The sequence below is a fragment of the Alosa sapidissima genome, chromosome 15 (genome assembly GCF_018492685.1).
Source record: "Alosa sapidissima isolate fAloSap1 chromosome 15, fAloSap1.pri, whole genome shotgun sequence".
NCBI lineage: Eukaryota > Metazoa > Chordata > Actinopteri > Clupeiformes > Clupeidae > Alosa > Alosa sapidissima.
The window spans coordinates 1,619,142-1,631,892 of record NC_055971.1 but is presented as its reverse complement, the minus strand read 5'-3'; positions in this window follow the sequence as shown (position 1 = coordinate 1,631,892).

Genomic DNA, 12,751 nt, shown 5'->3' with positions numbered 1-12,751 from the left:
TGACTAGAACGGCTCGGGGTCAAAGGTCATACGGAATCGATTAATCTGCGCTATTTTTTTTTAATCAGTTATTTTTTCTCAAATTAATTAATCAAAATTAATCAGTTATTATATATAGGCTATATATTAGGGCTGTCAATCGATTAAAAAATGTAATCGAATTAATCCGCTGCGCATCGGGGAGTTCTTTGCCCCTCACCCTCGTCTATTTATTCCGTATAACAGGACACCTTGGCAGCCGTTATCCCTTACATATAGTGTAGCGCCGAGGCTATTTGCTCCCTTGTTGGACTTGCCTGTGTCTTCTGTTTTCCTGGTGTATGCGTGTGTGAGTGTGTGTGCGTGAGAGTGTTTGAGTCTCCCTCTCCCTCCTGTGTCATAGAATGTATCAATGAGTTCTGATGTGTTTTTATTGGGGGGAGGTGTCCGGGAGGGCATATTTAAGGGTTCAGATTGGCGATTGATAAGGGGGAGGGGATAGAATAGGGGGTTCTAAGACGTCTAGTAAGTTTAGTCAGAGAAGTGGATTATGTGCGAGTGAGTTGTGTTGCGTTGTTGAGTGTGCCGAGTGACTGAGACTGTGATTTATTAAAGTGATCAGTTTGTTGTTTTTGAGTGGATACCTCCTGCTGCCCGTGCCCTTGCCTGTAGGGGAGAACTGGTACAATTGTAACAGAGGTACAAATGTAACAGTGTTTTATTCTCAATATATGGTGTAGCTACTGAAACGTAAATCGGTCTCTGTCAGTTACGTTTGTTAATCATTGTGACGTCAACGAGTCGTTATTTTGCAGGTATTGCAGTCAGTCAAGGAACGATACACTGTGACAGTGGGCGGCAACTCTGAGGCAAAGTGTAGTAGCAAAGAGTAGGCCCCTATCTACTATTTTTTTATACAGCAAAAAAAGGGGAAAATGGACAAAAACAGACAGCGCGAGAGGATACCATATAGAGACAAGCTCAGCAAAGATGCCAGAGACCGTTATTTCGAGAAATTGTTGTCTATTATATCGATCCATATACGATCTGACAGGAAAAAGCTGGAGTGCTGATCCTGCATTGCTACCTCCAACATCTTACTTGGATATTACTAACTACTTCATCCACGGCATTAGTGCTTACACTTACGAACAGTTTCGAAACTATAAATCCCTTGAAGCCCACTGACATTTCACCAATGGTTGGGTGCAGGATTTGTTGATATTTCGACCAAAGGACTGTGACGCCCTTTGTATCAACTAAGGTAAGCTGGTTTTCCCCACACTCGTTTTACAAGGCTACAATGTAGCCTAACCTAGGGCAACTTAAAGGGACACCAGGCAAGCCTGATGCTTTTTCTCTACGAAACTCCTCCTCACTCGGTCTGAAGCTTTCCTTTTCTTTGTATCTTCCGTCAAGGGTTTTCACTGCTTCTTCGCCGGCTCTGCCATTATACACACGTTTGCAACAATCGCTAGCGTTTCGTTAGCCTGCCTCTGTGCTGTGGATGCAGGATGTAAACTGATCCTGCTTTGGTCGGCGGGTACGATACACTGAACTTGCAAGCGGGATATTCTTCCTACAGGCAGTAGGGGCGGGTGAGAGAGTCTTCATTCGCCCTGTAATGAGTCATTTAACCATACTGACTTACGAAGATGAGTAATTAACACGAAAACGTTGCCTGGTGTCCCTTTAAGACGGGATGGATCAGACAGGCTTTTGATATCGGGATGGGACCAACAGTAAACCCCATGCGGTGCGGTAACTAATTGATTTTTTTAGGTTATGTCATGTGCCTGTTTTGATTTAGCCTAGTGGCAGCAATATGGGCTACACGAGCACAACAATGCACCGAGAAAAAGGCCAGGTATTTAGGCTAGGTTAGATTCAACTTGTTATATATAAACATTAATTACCACTTAAATAGTTAAGTAATAGCCTAGTCTATGTAGGAAATAAATAAATAAATACATACACATAAATATACATAACGTGCAATGCAATGTTAAAGTGCAAGGTGCAAAGGGAGTCAGTTCATGCTAAAGTCAACAACAGTAGGCTACATAGATATAACAGTAGGCTACATGACATTACTCATAGTCCATGATTGTATCATGTTGTGAGTAAAGTGTGTGATTGATTAGTTTTTAATAATACATAAAGTAAATGAATAGATAGATAGAGGCCCCACATTGTCTTTCAAAGTAATGTCAAAGTAACCCATTCATATTCTATATTTTCTACAGGTCTTACACTCGCAGTGTCTGAATGATACACCACTCAAACCCTGGGCCATCATCAACTTGTTTTGTGGACTTTGAAAGATTGTGTCGTGCTGCAGGTTGCACCTGACCCACTGCTCCGGAATGCCCTTTTGGAGAAGGCACAGCAATTTTTTGAGCTTGTGTCTCTCCCTGAGCTTGGACTGGTTACTTTACTTCACCATCCACTGTTGTATAACTCAGTGTTTTTCAACCTTTTTTGTGCCACACTTTTGACACTTAAAATGTCCCACGGCACACTAACATCCTGTGTGAAGAAAAAATAAACATACCATAGCCTAAAATTTCAAATAATACACAGATACGGCCTTATTATGGCTTCTATGCAAGACCTGCTCAATAAAACAAGCGCCCTTTGTTTCATTTGTAGGTGACTATATCTAATTTAATTGTTGTTATAAACTGGATATGTGATGATTCAGTGAATACTGGATATGGGGCCCCCATTGTACAATGCCTGCATACCACAAATAGTGCAATCATACAATCAATGAGAGCATGTGGTTATAAATTCTTTGATGCAACAGTTGCTTTTCTGGACCAGTGAGTGACATTTGGGTAATTTTCTGTGGCACACCTGATGATCTCTCACGGCACACTAGTGTGCCCCGGCACAGTGGTTGAAAAACACTGTGCCGGGGCACACTAACTTAACTTTAACTTAACTTAAATTAATATTATATTTTTACTTGATACTTAATATGTTCTATTTGCATTGCTTGATTATATGCACATTTTCACTATTCAACACTGATTACAAATAGTTTAAAAAACTTGCTTACATAGTAGAAGAACTCATAGAAGTAATAAATGCACTCCCGGCAGGTAAAGCACCAGGCCCAAATGGCTACACGGCAGAATTCTTTAAAAGCTTTGCATCAGAGTTAGCTCCACTTTTGTTATATCTATACGCTGAGTCACTGGAGAGGGGGGAATTACCCCCAACTTTGAGACAGGCACTGATCATTTTCCCTTGTCTTTAAAAAGGGAAAAGATTCTGGAGATTGTAAAAATTATCGCCCGATTTCTCTCATTCAGATGGATGTGAAAATTCTCTCAAAGGTTCTAGCCAACTGATTGAATAAGGTCATAACATCGTTGATTCACCCCGATCAAGTGGGATTCATTCATGGTCGCAGCTCCTCTGATAATATGTGTTTTATCAATATTATGTGGACAGTGGCTGATGCTCAATTCCCTATAGCAGCCATCTCCCTAGACGCTGAAAAGGCCTTTGATATGGTCGAATGGGGCTATTTGATAAAAATACTAAAAGTATATGGGTTTGCTAGCAAGACACCCTGAAGCTGCAGTGCAAACTATGGGCTCATATCTGACTATTTCACTCTGGGGAGGGGAACAAGGCAAGGCTCACCCCTTTTGCCCTTGTTATTTTGTCTAGCTCTAGAGCCTTTGGAAGCAGCTATAAGGAGGGATACTGAGTTCCCAGGTGTAGACGCAGCTGGAATGGTGCATAAACCATTTCCTATATCAAACAATATATTATGTGTGTCTGACCCAGATCGATCAATACCTTCACTTTTAAGAACAATTAGTTCTTTTTCAAAATTTTCAGGATACAAAGTGAACTGGTCAAAGTCAGAGGCACTCCCTCTAACAGCCTACAGGCTCATTTCAGTGGCCCAAGCTATCCTATATCCTATCCTCATCACATGCTACATTTACTGATCTTCGACTATCCTCATCCACAAGTGTTAAAAATCTAGGAGTTACAATTGACCAAGACCTATCACTAAGTAATCACATAAAACAGATTACCAAAACTTCATTTTATCATTTAAGGAACATTTCAAAGATAAGGAAGTCTTTATCCTTACTAGACGCTGAGAAATTAATCCATGCTTTTGTCACCTCAAGGATTGATTATTGCAATGCTCTATACGCTGGCTGCAACAACACCTGTCTAAAGAGCCTACAGCTTATACAAAATGCAGCTGCTCGCACACTCACTAGAACTAAAAAATATGAACATATTTCCCCTATCCTGGCATCTCTACACTGGCTGCCTGTTAAAAGTCGCATTGACTTCAAAATATTGCTTCTAACATACAAAGCCATTAATGGCCAGGCACCAGAATATATTAAAGATCTCCTAGTCCCATATAACCCACCTAGACCGCTACGATCACAGAATACTGGCCTTCTTGTAATTCCAAGAATCTCAAAAACTACAGTAGGAGGCAGAGCTTTCAGCTATCGCGCACCCCTCCTCTGGAATAATCTTCCTTCCTCATGGTATGGTCACTGACCATGCCTCATGGTATGGTCACTGACCATACCTGCGCTGGTGCTGACTACCCCTCACCATGCCTTAGTTATGCTGCTATAGCATAGTGCGGTCATGGACTTTTCATGTGTCATGCCGTACAACACCCCCTCTCCTCTCTCCCCTTCTCTCTCTCTCTCAACTCTCCCTCTCTTGCCTATTCTCATTATGATATACTGTAACAATATATAGTACCACTAATTACTTATTGACATTAACCATTTTGATTTTCAGTAATACTAACCCACTCTACATCTCTCTTTCTTTCCCCTTACTGTACCTCACTTGTGAGGTATATCATCGCCAGTCATCAACTATCCATGTGTTGGCCCTCCTCTCACCCATCTCACCTGAAGTCCCATCCTCGACTGCCCTATTGTCCCCCTATCTGGATTCCTGGCCCATACAGCCTAGCGACCCACCACCTGCCTATGACAATTCTGCCCGGATTCCTGGCTTGTCTGCCGACCCACTACATGCCTCTACTATTTGAACTTTCTGTCACTAAATCAGGATTAATGAATTATCAAACCAGATATGTAATCACCCCACCTCTTGTAACTTTCAGCTCAAGTGCTTTTTAACGCCATGTCTTATTCTCTACACCTGACTATCATATGCATTTGTCATATATACAGACCCTACTGTCCTGTATTGACCCTAGGCAGATGGGTCAGGCCCTTGAGTCGTGGATCTGCTCGAGGTTTCTTCCTATATGTATCTCCAATTCTAGGGAGTTTTTCCTCGCCCCTGTTACTCATGGGCCTCTCTCTCTCTTTCTTTTCTTCCTTTCTTCCCTTTTTCTCTGATTGCCTACATTCTGTAAAGCACCATGAAACATGTGTAATGTTTTGGCGCTCTATAAGCACAATAAATTGAAATTGAAAATTCAAGCAAGGTATCCTTTTCCCACCACAGTTGAAAGACCTGGTTAAAGTCAATTTTGACCCACTGCTTCATAAAATTGCCTGTGATGTGAATAGGTGGGCAATACTGAATTTGTTTTATTTGATAATTTTTATTTGCATTTATTTGATTCAGTCTATTCCTCTTGAGGTCCCCATGTCATACTTTAAATGGTTTGACAAGATAGTAAAGATATTTATCTGGAACGGTAAGAGACCCCGCTTACATCTTAGAAAGCTGCAGAGAACAATTGACAGAGGTAGATTAGGATTACCTAATATGTTATTTTATTACATAAATGGGCCGTGGATCTGCCCAAGGTTTCTTCCTTGGTAAGGGAGTTTTTCCTTGCCCCTGTTGCTCTTGGGTGCTCCTTGTTGGTGCCCCCCCCCCCCAATTCCAATCCTCCCCCACCTTTCTTATGCAGCCCTTGCCACTTAATCTACTAAACCTCTCTTCTACTGCACTTTTTACCCCCCCCCCCCCCCCCCACTTTGCACAAATAGGCTGACACCAGACATAATTTCACTGCATTTCTTACTTCCAGTAACTATATGCATGTGACAATAAACTTCCTTGTATCCTTGTATCCTTATTACTATGCTTTTAATTTAAGACAACTAGACCACTGGACACTTCCTCCAGAGAGGGCACCACCCTGGCTCTGTATTGAGCAGTCAGTTGCCCCAGTACCGCCACTCCAATGTTTGTCCATTGACCTAACAAGAGAAGCTAAAACTCATCCAATACTCACCAACCTGAAAGAGATGTGGATTAAATTCGCTAGGCTGTTTAAGTTTGAACCCTTTTTGAATGTATGCTCTAGTATGTGGTTGAATCCAAAATTACGCATTAAAGGAGAATTCCGATGTGATATTGACGTAAAGTGTATTGAAACATGATACTGAGTGTGAACGTATGTCTCATAGCTCATCTTGGCTTGTCCCCTGCACTCAGAAATCTGGCACTAGCAGGCGCGCGGAAACCTATTTTTGACCAGGGGTGCTGAATAACAAAAATAATGGATGTCCGGATGGATGTAAATTCGTCATTTTAGTGCGGTGTGCGGGTGATAGCAAGTTTTAGAAAAGTCCTGGGCAGCCACAAATTCCAATGTTCCGCGACAGCACTCCGAGTCCACTGCGCCCACCCTAACCCCACAGAAGCGCACTTGACATCATTAGCCTATTTCAGTATAGCTAAGGAAAATTACTTTTATATAGGCTAATAGTCAGGATGCAATGATCTCGTAAATCATTTCTGAATAGCCTAAAGTGTGTCGTCTCCACAGCAAGTATGTGTCCTAATAATTTCTATCTTAGCGACTAGGATGGTCAGTGGCGTGCACAGACATTTTGGGGGGCAGGTGCTCATTTTTTGTAGAACACTTAATTATATAAAAACAATTACACGCACATGTTGAATTAATTTGACTTGTGCTGCAATTAGTAAATCAATATACAACTAGACTGCATTTCCGGCGGGAACTGCGAAAGTGTGCTTGCCCTGGTCCGGTCAGCAACGTGAGCAGACAGTGGCATACGCTATGCTGAACCTGGCTTGATCCAGGCATTGTAACGGTGCCTTTCAGTGTTGGAGCAGTGGCAATATCCCAAAAGCTCTAGGAGAGGGCTATTCAACTATTGGCTTGCGGGTTGAATGTGATTCGTTGGATTTTACCTTTGGCCTGCCTTCGAATTTAGCTTCTATAACTGAGATCAAATCAATAAAATAAAATGACAGCAGTGATTGGCTGCAAAAATAAATAATGTCACGTGTCTTGCGCCTCTCAAACTGGGCTATCAGGTAACCTACAGAGGAATTGAAATGATGAAATATGACCAAGGCATTAAAAAGCTGCTTGTTTGTCAGGATACTTTTTCACTGATTTATTTAAAAAAAAATATGAGCTATGAGTGTGAATGTTATATATTCCATCCCACAAATTATGTTTTACTGGTTTATTTGACAAATAATCTATATGGATTTGCTCTATAAAGACCTTATGTCTGTTTGGGATTGTTTTGTGAGCCTGGGGTTGTTTTGAGAGCCTATTGATGTAGCCTATCTCAGAATAAAGGAATACTTCATATTACTCTAAACCACTGTCTGTAAATCGACTGTATACTACTGTCTACATTGCACTATATTTCTTGACCTGTCTCTGTATGTTTCATCACCTTTCTATACTTTGCAACACAGCTCAGATCTTTGGTTGCTATGAAGGCCAGTCGTTCTAAATGGATGGTTGCTATGGCCAAAGGCCAGTTCTATCTCTGCCGTTGTCAAGCGGGCATATCGTAGAATTCTGATTAACCTTATCTTAAACCATCTCTATTTTACTTAGCCCACTTCCATACAGTGGGTCCCATTAAGAAGTGGCCACTTCATTCACGCTTACCGTGATACACACAGCAGCATTAAATTAATCTGTCACCATACGCCTATGCCTACGTTTGCAAAGAAAACATTTTAATTTGATTCACATGAAACGTTACATTTCATGTACATGTTGACAATGAGTAGGCTAGTTTTGGTTGTTGGTGGTGTTATTGCATCCCTTAGTTATGCCTACAATGCAAGTTCCCTCGCGATTGGAAGCTCCTGTAGACAATAGTAGAAGCATTTCAAAACATCGCGTTAGGAGTCCTTGCCACTTCTTTTAAGCCGTCACAGACGTAGGTGCTACTTTTAGGGCTAAAGTGCTTCGTGAATTACTGTTAGTAAAAAAAAAATAGCAGTCCTAAAGTTACACGTGACGAAGTTACGAGTGCAAGCATCTCATATCAAATGACCATGGCATTACACTAAACAACATAAATCCCAATTAGCAACATAGCACTACATCTCCTCCTCCCTATAGCTAGCCACACAAGAAATTAGTGATACTAAATCTCTGCTTAGCATGCTTCTCCGCTTAGCATTCTAATAACAGAAGGGGCACATTTATGTTGACCACTACAACATGACTCATTATGTCTGTAACGTTAACTGTATAAAACACTTACTTTCATAAAGGACGCATACCATCCAGCACATGGAAACCGATATTTTAGGTTCTTGGCCACAAACTCAAAACGTGTCTCTCTGAAGCCCTGTTCTAGAATCTTTGCTCTGAAGGCTGTGTTGCTAAGGCAACATCAAATAAACGAAATGATAGTCTTTCAGTATTAAATGTGTACGTGTGATTCCGAATGGATGTGTGTGGTTTGCAATTAGAATAAACAAGAAATAACATTTCCAATAATTTCCCATAATAAATTACATAATATTTGCACCTTCCTTACTTGTGAATCTCACACCGTATTTCAAGTAGGCTACACTAGTGAAATGTAATACAACGTTGCCACCTAGCGTTCAGATAGTTCTAGGCTATTTAACATTAACGTGACATTGCTTGTTTATTCTTTCGTCAACTCCATGCTTTTAGGAAAACAATCTTTTTATCATAGTACCCTCTTCAATGAGCGATTACCAGCTCGTTTTTGTAACAGAGATAGCTGTTTATTATCCCTAGGTTTACAGAAATACCTATTCATATTAATACGTAGCCTATGGAGTGCTGCCGACCACTGTTCATTACGGCCCAGAATGCCTTGCATGTCTTTACAACAAAACAACACAGTAAAACCTAAATGCCCGTAAACATATGCATTTGCATACTTGTAACATTTTTAATAATACTCTCCCATCATGATATGTAACAATAATGAAAAATTTAATTTGAATACCGTCAATGTGAAAACAACTCTATTATGTAAGCTATATAAAGCTACTGTTCTCCTTGCTATTTCAGTTCGTAAGTCCATACTATCCCATGGCAGAGCAAGGATTTCATGATTGGGCAGGGTTGCTTGGAGAAATTGTGTCTGCTCTGAGACATTGTGCATACATGGAAGGCATTGTGATAGAAGGTGAATGGTGTGAGTTACCAAATACCCGTGGGTGGTTTGCCAAATGATGGGAACTTTTGGAATATTTCTTTTTTTTTTTTTTGCCTATGCACCCTCACACTGGAGTCCCCAGTTCATATACAAAATTTGGTATCGATATGTGACTGTTCCTGAGATATGGACGACTTCCTGTTTCGGAGCTTCGCCGCCGATTTCGTTTGGCTGTGACGGGCAAACGCTTTCGAAAATCAAAAATCCTTCCGCTAACATTTGTGAGGCTTGGTCCAAGGATAATGTACGCCAAGTTTCGTGGCGTTCGGACCAAATTTGTGACCTGTGAAAATTTAGTTTCGCTTTCTGTTCAATCCAATATGGCGGACAAACGGCACGCCCACCTCAAAGTCAAAGTCAAAGTCAGCTTTATTGTCAATTTCTTCACATGTTCCAGACATACAAAGAGATCGAAATTACGTTTCTCACTATCCCACGGTGAAGACAAGACATATTTTACCAATTTAAGTCCACAGACAAACATAACATTCAAGTAAACAAAAAAGTAAGTAAATAAGAGGGCACATATAATAATGAAAAAAATAAGAGCAGCAAAATTTGGTTGAAATTGTGCATAGACAGTCAATAAAATACTAGTGCAAAGTCAGGCCAATAAAAGGCTTGTGTAGTTCTGTTTGACCTAAGTAAGAAAGAAAGTGACATAGTGGTGCAAGTTATGTAAGAGCAGCAGATGTGTTGTGTTTTCAGGACAACAACAACAAGTTGTAAAGTGTACAAGTGTGCAAGTGTGCAAGTGGAGTAGTGCACGCGGCCATTGTGGGTCCAATGTCCAGGATGTTATGTAGCTGAGGGTGGAGGGGGGAGAGGAGGGAGAGAGTTCAGCATCCTTACAGCTTGGTGTATGAAGCTGTTGGTGAGTCTGGTAGTGCGGGAGCGCAGGCTTCTGTACCTCTTCCCAGAGGGCAGTAGATCGAACAGATTGTGAGCGGGGTGACTTGCATCACTCACAATTTTGGTCGCCTTGCGGGTGAGGTGGGTGGTGTAAATGTCCTTCAGGGAGGGGAGTGAAGCACCAATAATCCTTCCAGCTGTGTTCACTATGCGCTGCAGGGCTTTCCTGTTGTATTCAGTGCAGCTTCCGCCCCACACAGCGATACAGCTGGAGAGGATGCTCTCAATGGTGCCTCGGTAGAATGTGGTCATGATGGCTGGTGGAGCACTTGCTCGCCTGAGTTTCCGCAGGAAGTACAGGCGGCGCTGAGCTCTCTTCGCCAGTGATGCAGTGTTGGTGGTCCAGGAGAGGTCTTCGCTGATGTGCACCCCCAGGAATTTGGTGCTGCTCGCTCTCTCCACCACAGCACCGTCGATGGTCAGTGGCAGGTGTTGGGTGTGACCTCTCCGGAAGTCAACAACAATCTCTTTGGTCTTGCTGACGTTCAGCAGGAGGTTGTTGTCCCTGCACCACGTGGTCAGATGGTCGACCTCCAACCTGTATTGGGTCTCGTCGCCCTTGGTGATGAGACCCACCAGAGTTGTGTCGTCAGCAAATTTCACTATGTGATTGTTGCTGTAGGTTGCAGTGCAGTCATGCGTCAGCAGGGTGAAGAGCAGCGGACTGAGCACGCAGCCTTGGGGGGCCCCTGTGCTCAGTGTGATGCTGCTTGAGGTATTGTTGCCAACCCGTACTACTTGAGGCCTCTGACAGAGGAAGTCCAGTAGCCAGTTGCAGAGGTAGGTACTGAGTCCCAGTTTGTCAAGTTTGCTGATGAGTTGTTGTGGTATTATGGTGTTGAATGCAGAACTGAAGTCTATAAACAGCAATCTCACATATGAGTCTCTTTTTTCCAGGTGGGTGAGGGCTGGGTGGAGGGCAGAGCAGATTGCATCCTCTGTAGACCGCTTGGCTCGGTATGCAAACTGGAAGGGGTCCAGGGTGGGGGGGAGAATGGATTTGATATGTGACATGACAAGCCGCTCAAAGCACTTCATGATGATGGGTGTCAGTGCCACAGGGCGGTAGTCATTGAAGCAGGATGGAGCAGTTTTCTTCGGCACAGGTATGATGGTGGCAGCTTTGAAACATGATGGGACGATGGCTTGCTTCAGGGAAGTGTTAAAGATGTCTGTGAAGACATCCTTAAGCTCCCCTGCGCAGTCCTTCAGCGCACGACCTGGAATGTTGTCTGGACCTGTTGCCTTACGGGTGTTGATAGCAGCAAGTGTCCTCTTCACGCTGTCGGCAGAGAGGCACAGGGGCTGCTCATGTAGAGGGGGATGGGTCTTCTGTGGGCAGGTGCTGTTTTGTGCTTCAAAGCGAGCAAAGAAGCGGTTCAGGTTGTTGAGCAGAGGGATGTTGCTCTCACAGCTCTGTGGCGCGGGCTTGTAGTCCGTGAGGGCCTGAATGCCCTGCCATAGGCTTTGTGCGTTCCTGCTGTCTTTGAAGTGGGTGGTTACCTGACGTCATCTTCGCGACCAACTTACACCGGTACTGACCGGACGTTTTAAAGTTGGAACGGTGTCTCTGTCTCAAAGGGCCTAGGCGCTAGGGCTGACAAAAAATTAGGGAGACGGGAAAAATAATAATAAAACTTAAGAAGAACAATACGTGTGCTGCTTTGCAAGCACACTTAATTACATGATATGTGTCTATCGGTCTCTGACAGATGACATAACAGTATTATCTGAATCCAATCATCCACCATTTTGCAGGTATTCTGAGGTAGTGGCGGAGCGTTAACGTGAGCTTGTAGTTTGTAGTTTAGTGTCGTGGAAAATGTCGGTCGTGTTGCGTAAAAGGATGCAACAATAAATCTCACAACGGAAAAGGTGAGAAAATTAATCATGGGGCGAGATTTTTCAAGTTTCCCACCTGGAAAAAGAGCCAAGGACCGCAATTTGTGGATATTACAAAAAGGTGCCGGATGATGGCCTGGGTTGCGGCGGTGAGGTGAAAGGACATCACTTTCGACAAGATATCTCCCTTCATGACTGTTTGTTCCTGGCATTTTCATAAAGGTATGTTTTCAAGTAATTTAACTGATTTTATTGTTTGTCTATGTTCTTAAGCACTAGCTAACGTTTATGTTGTGCTGTGTGTTGTGTTTGCTAGGCAAGCTGGCAATGTTAACGCTAACTTCACACAGGGCAGCACCTCATGGAAGCAATAGTGTGTGTTTTTTTTTTTTTTTTTTTTAGTTTTTTAAGTCTGAAATATCATACATCCTTGCTTATGCAGGTCAGCCTGCATATGAGATGCTGGAGACTGATCCAGACTGGGCACCATCTCTCCATCTGGGCCACATGGATACCACATGCACAGACACAGCACACTCTGCAAGGAGAGGTACGCGGGAGCAGCTGAAAAGTGTCACACAGCAGCAAGTTAGGACTCA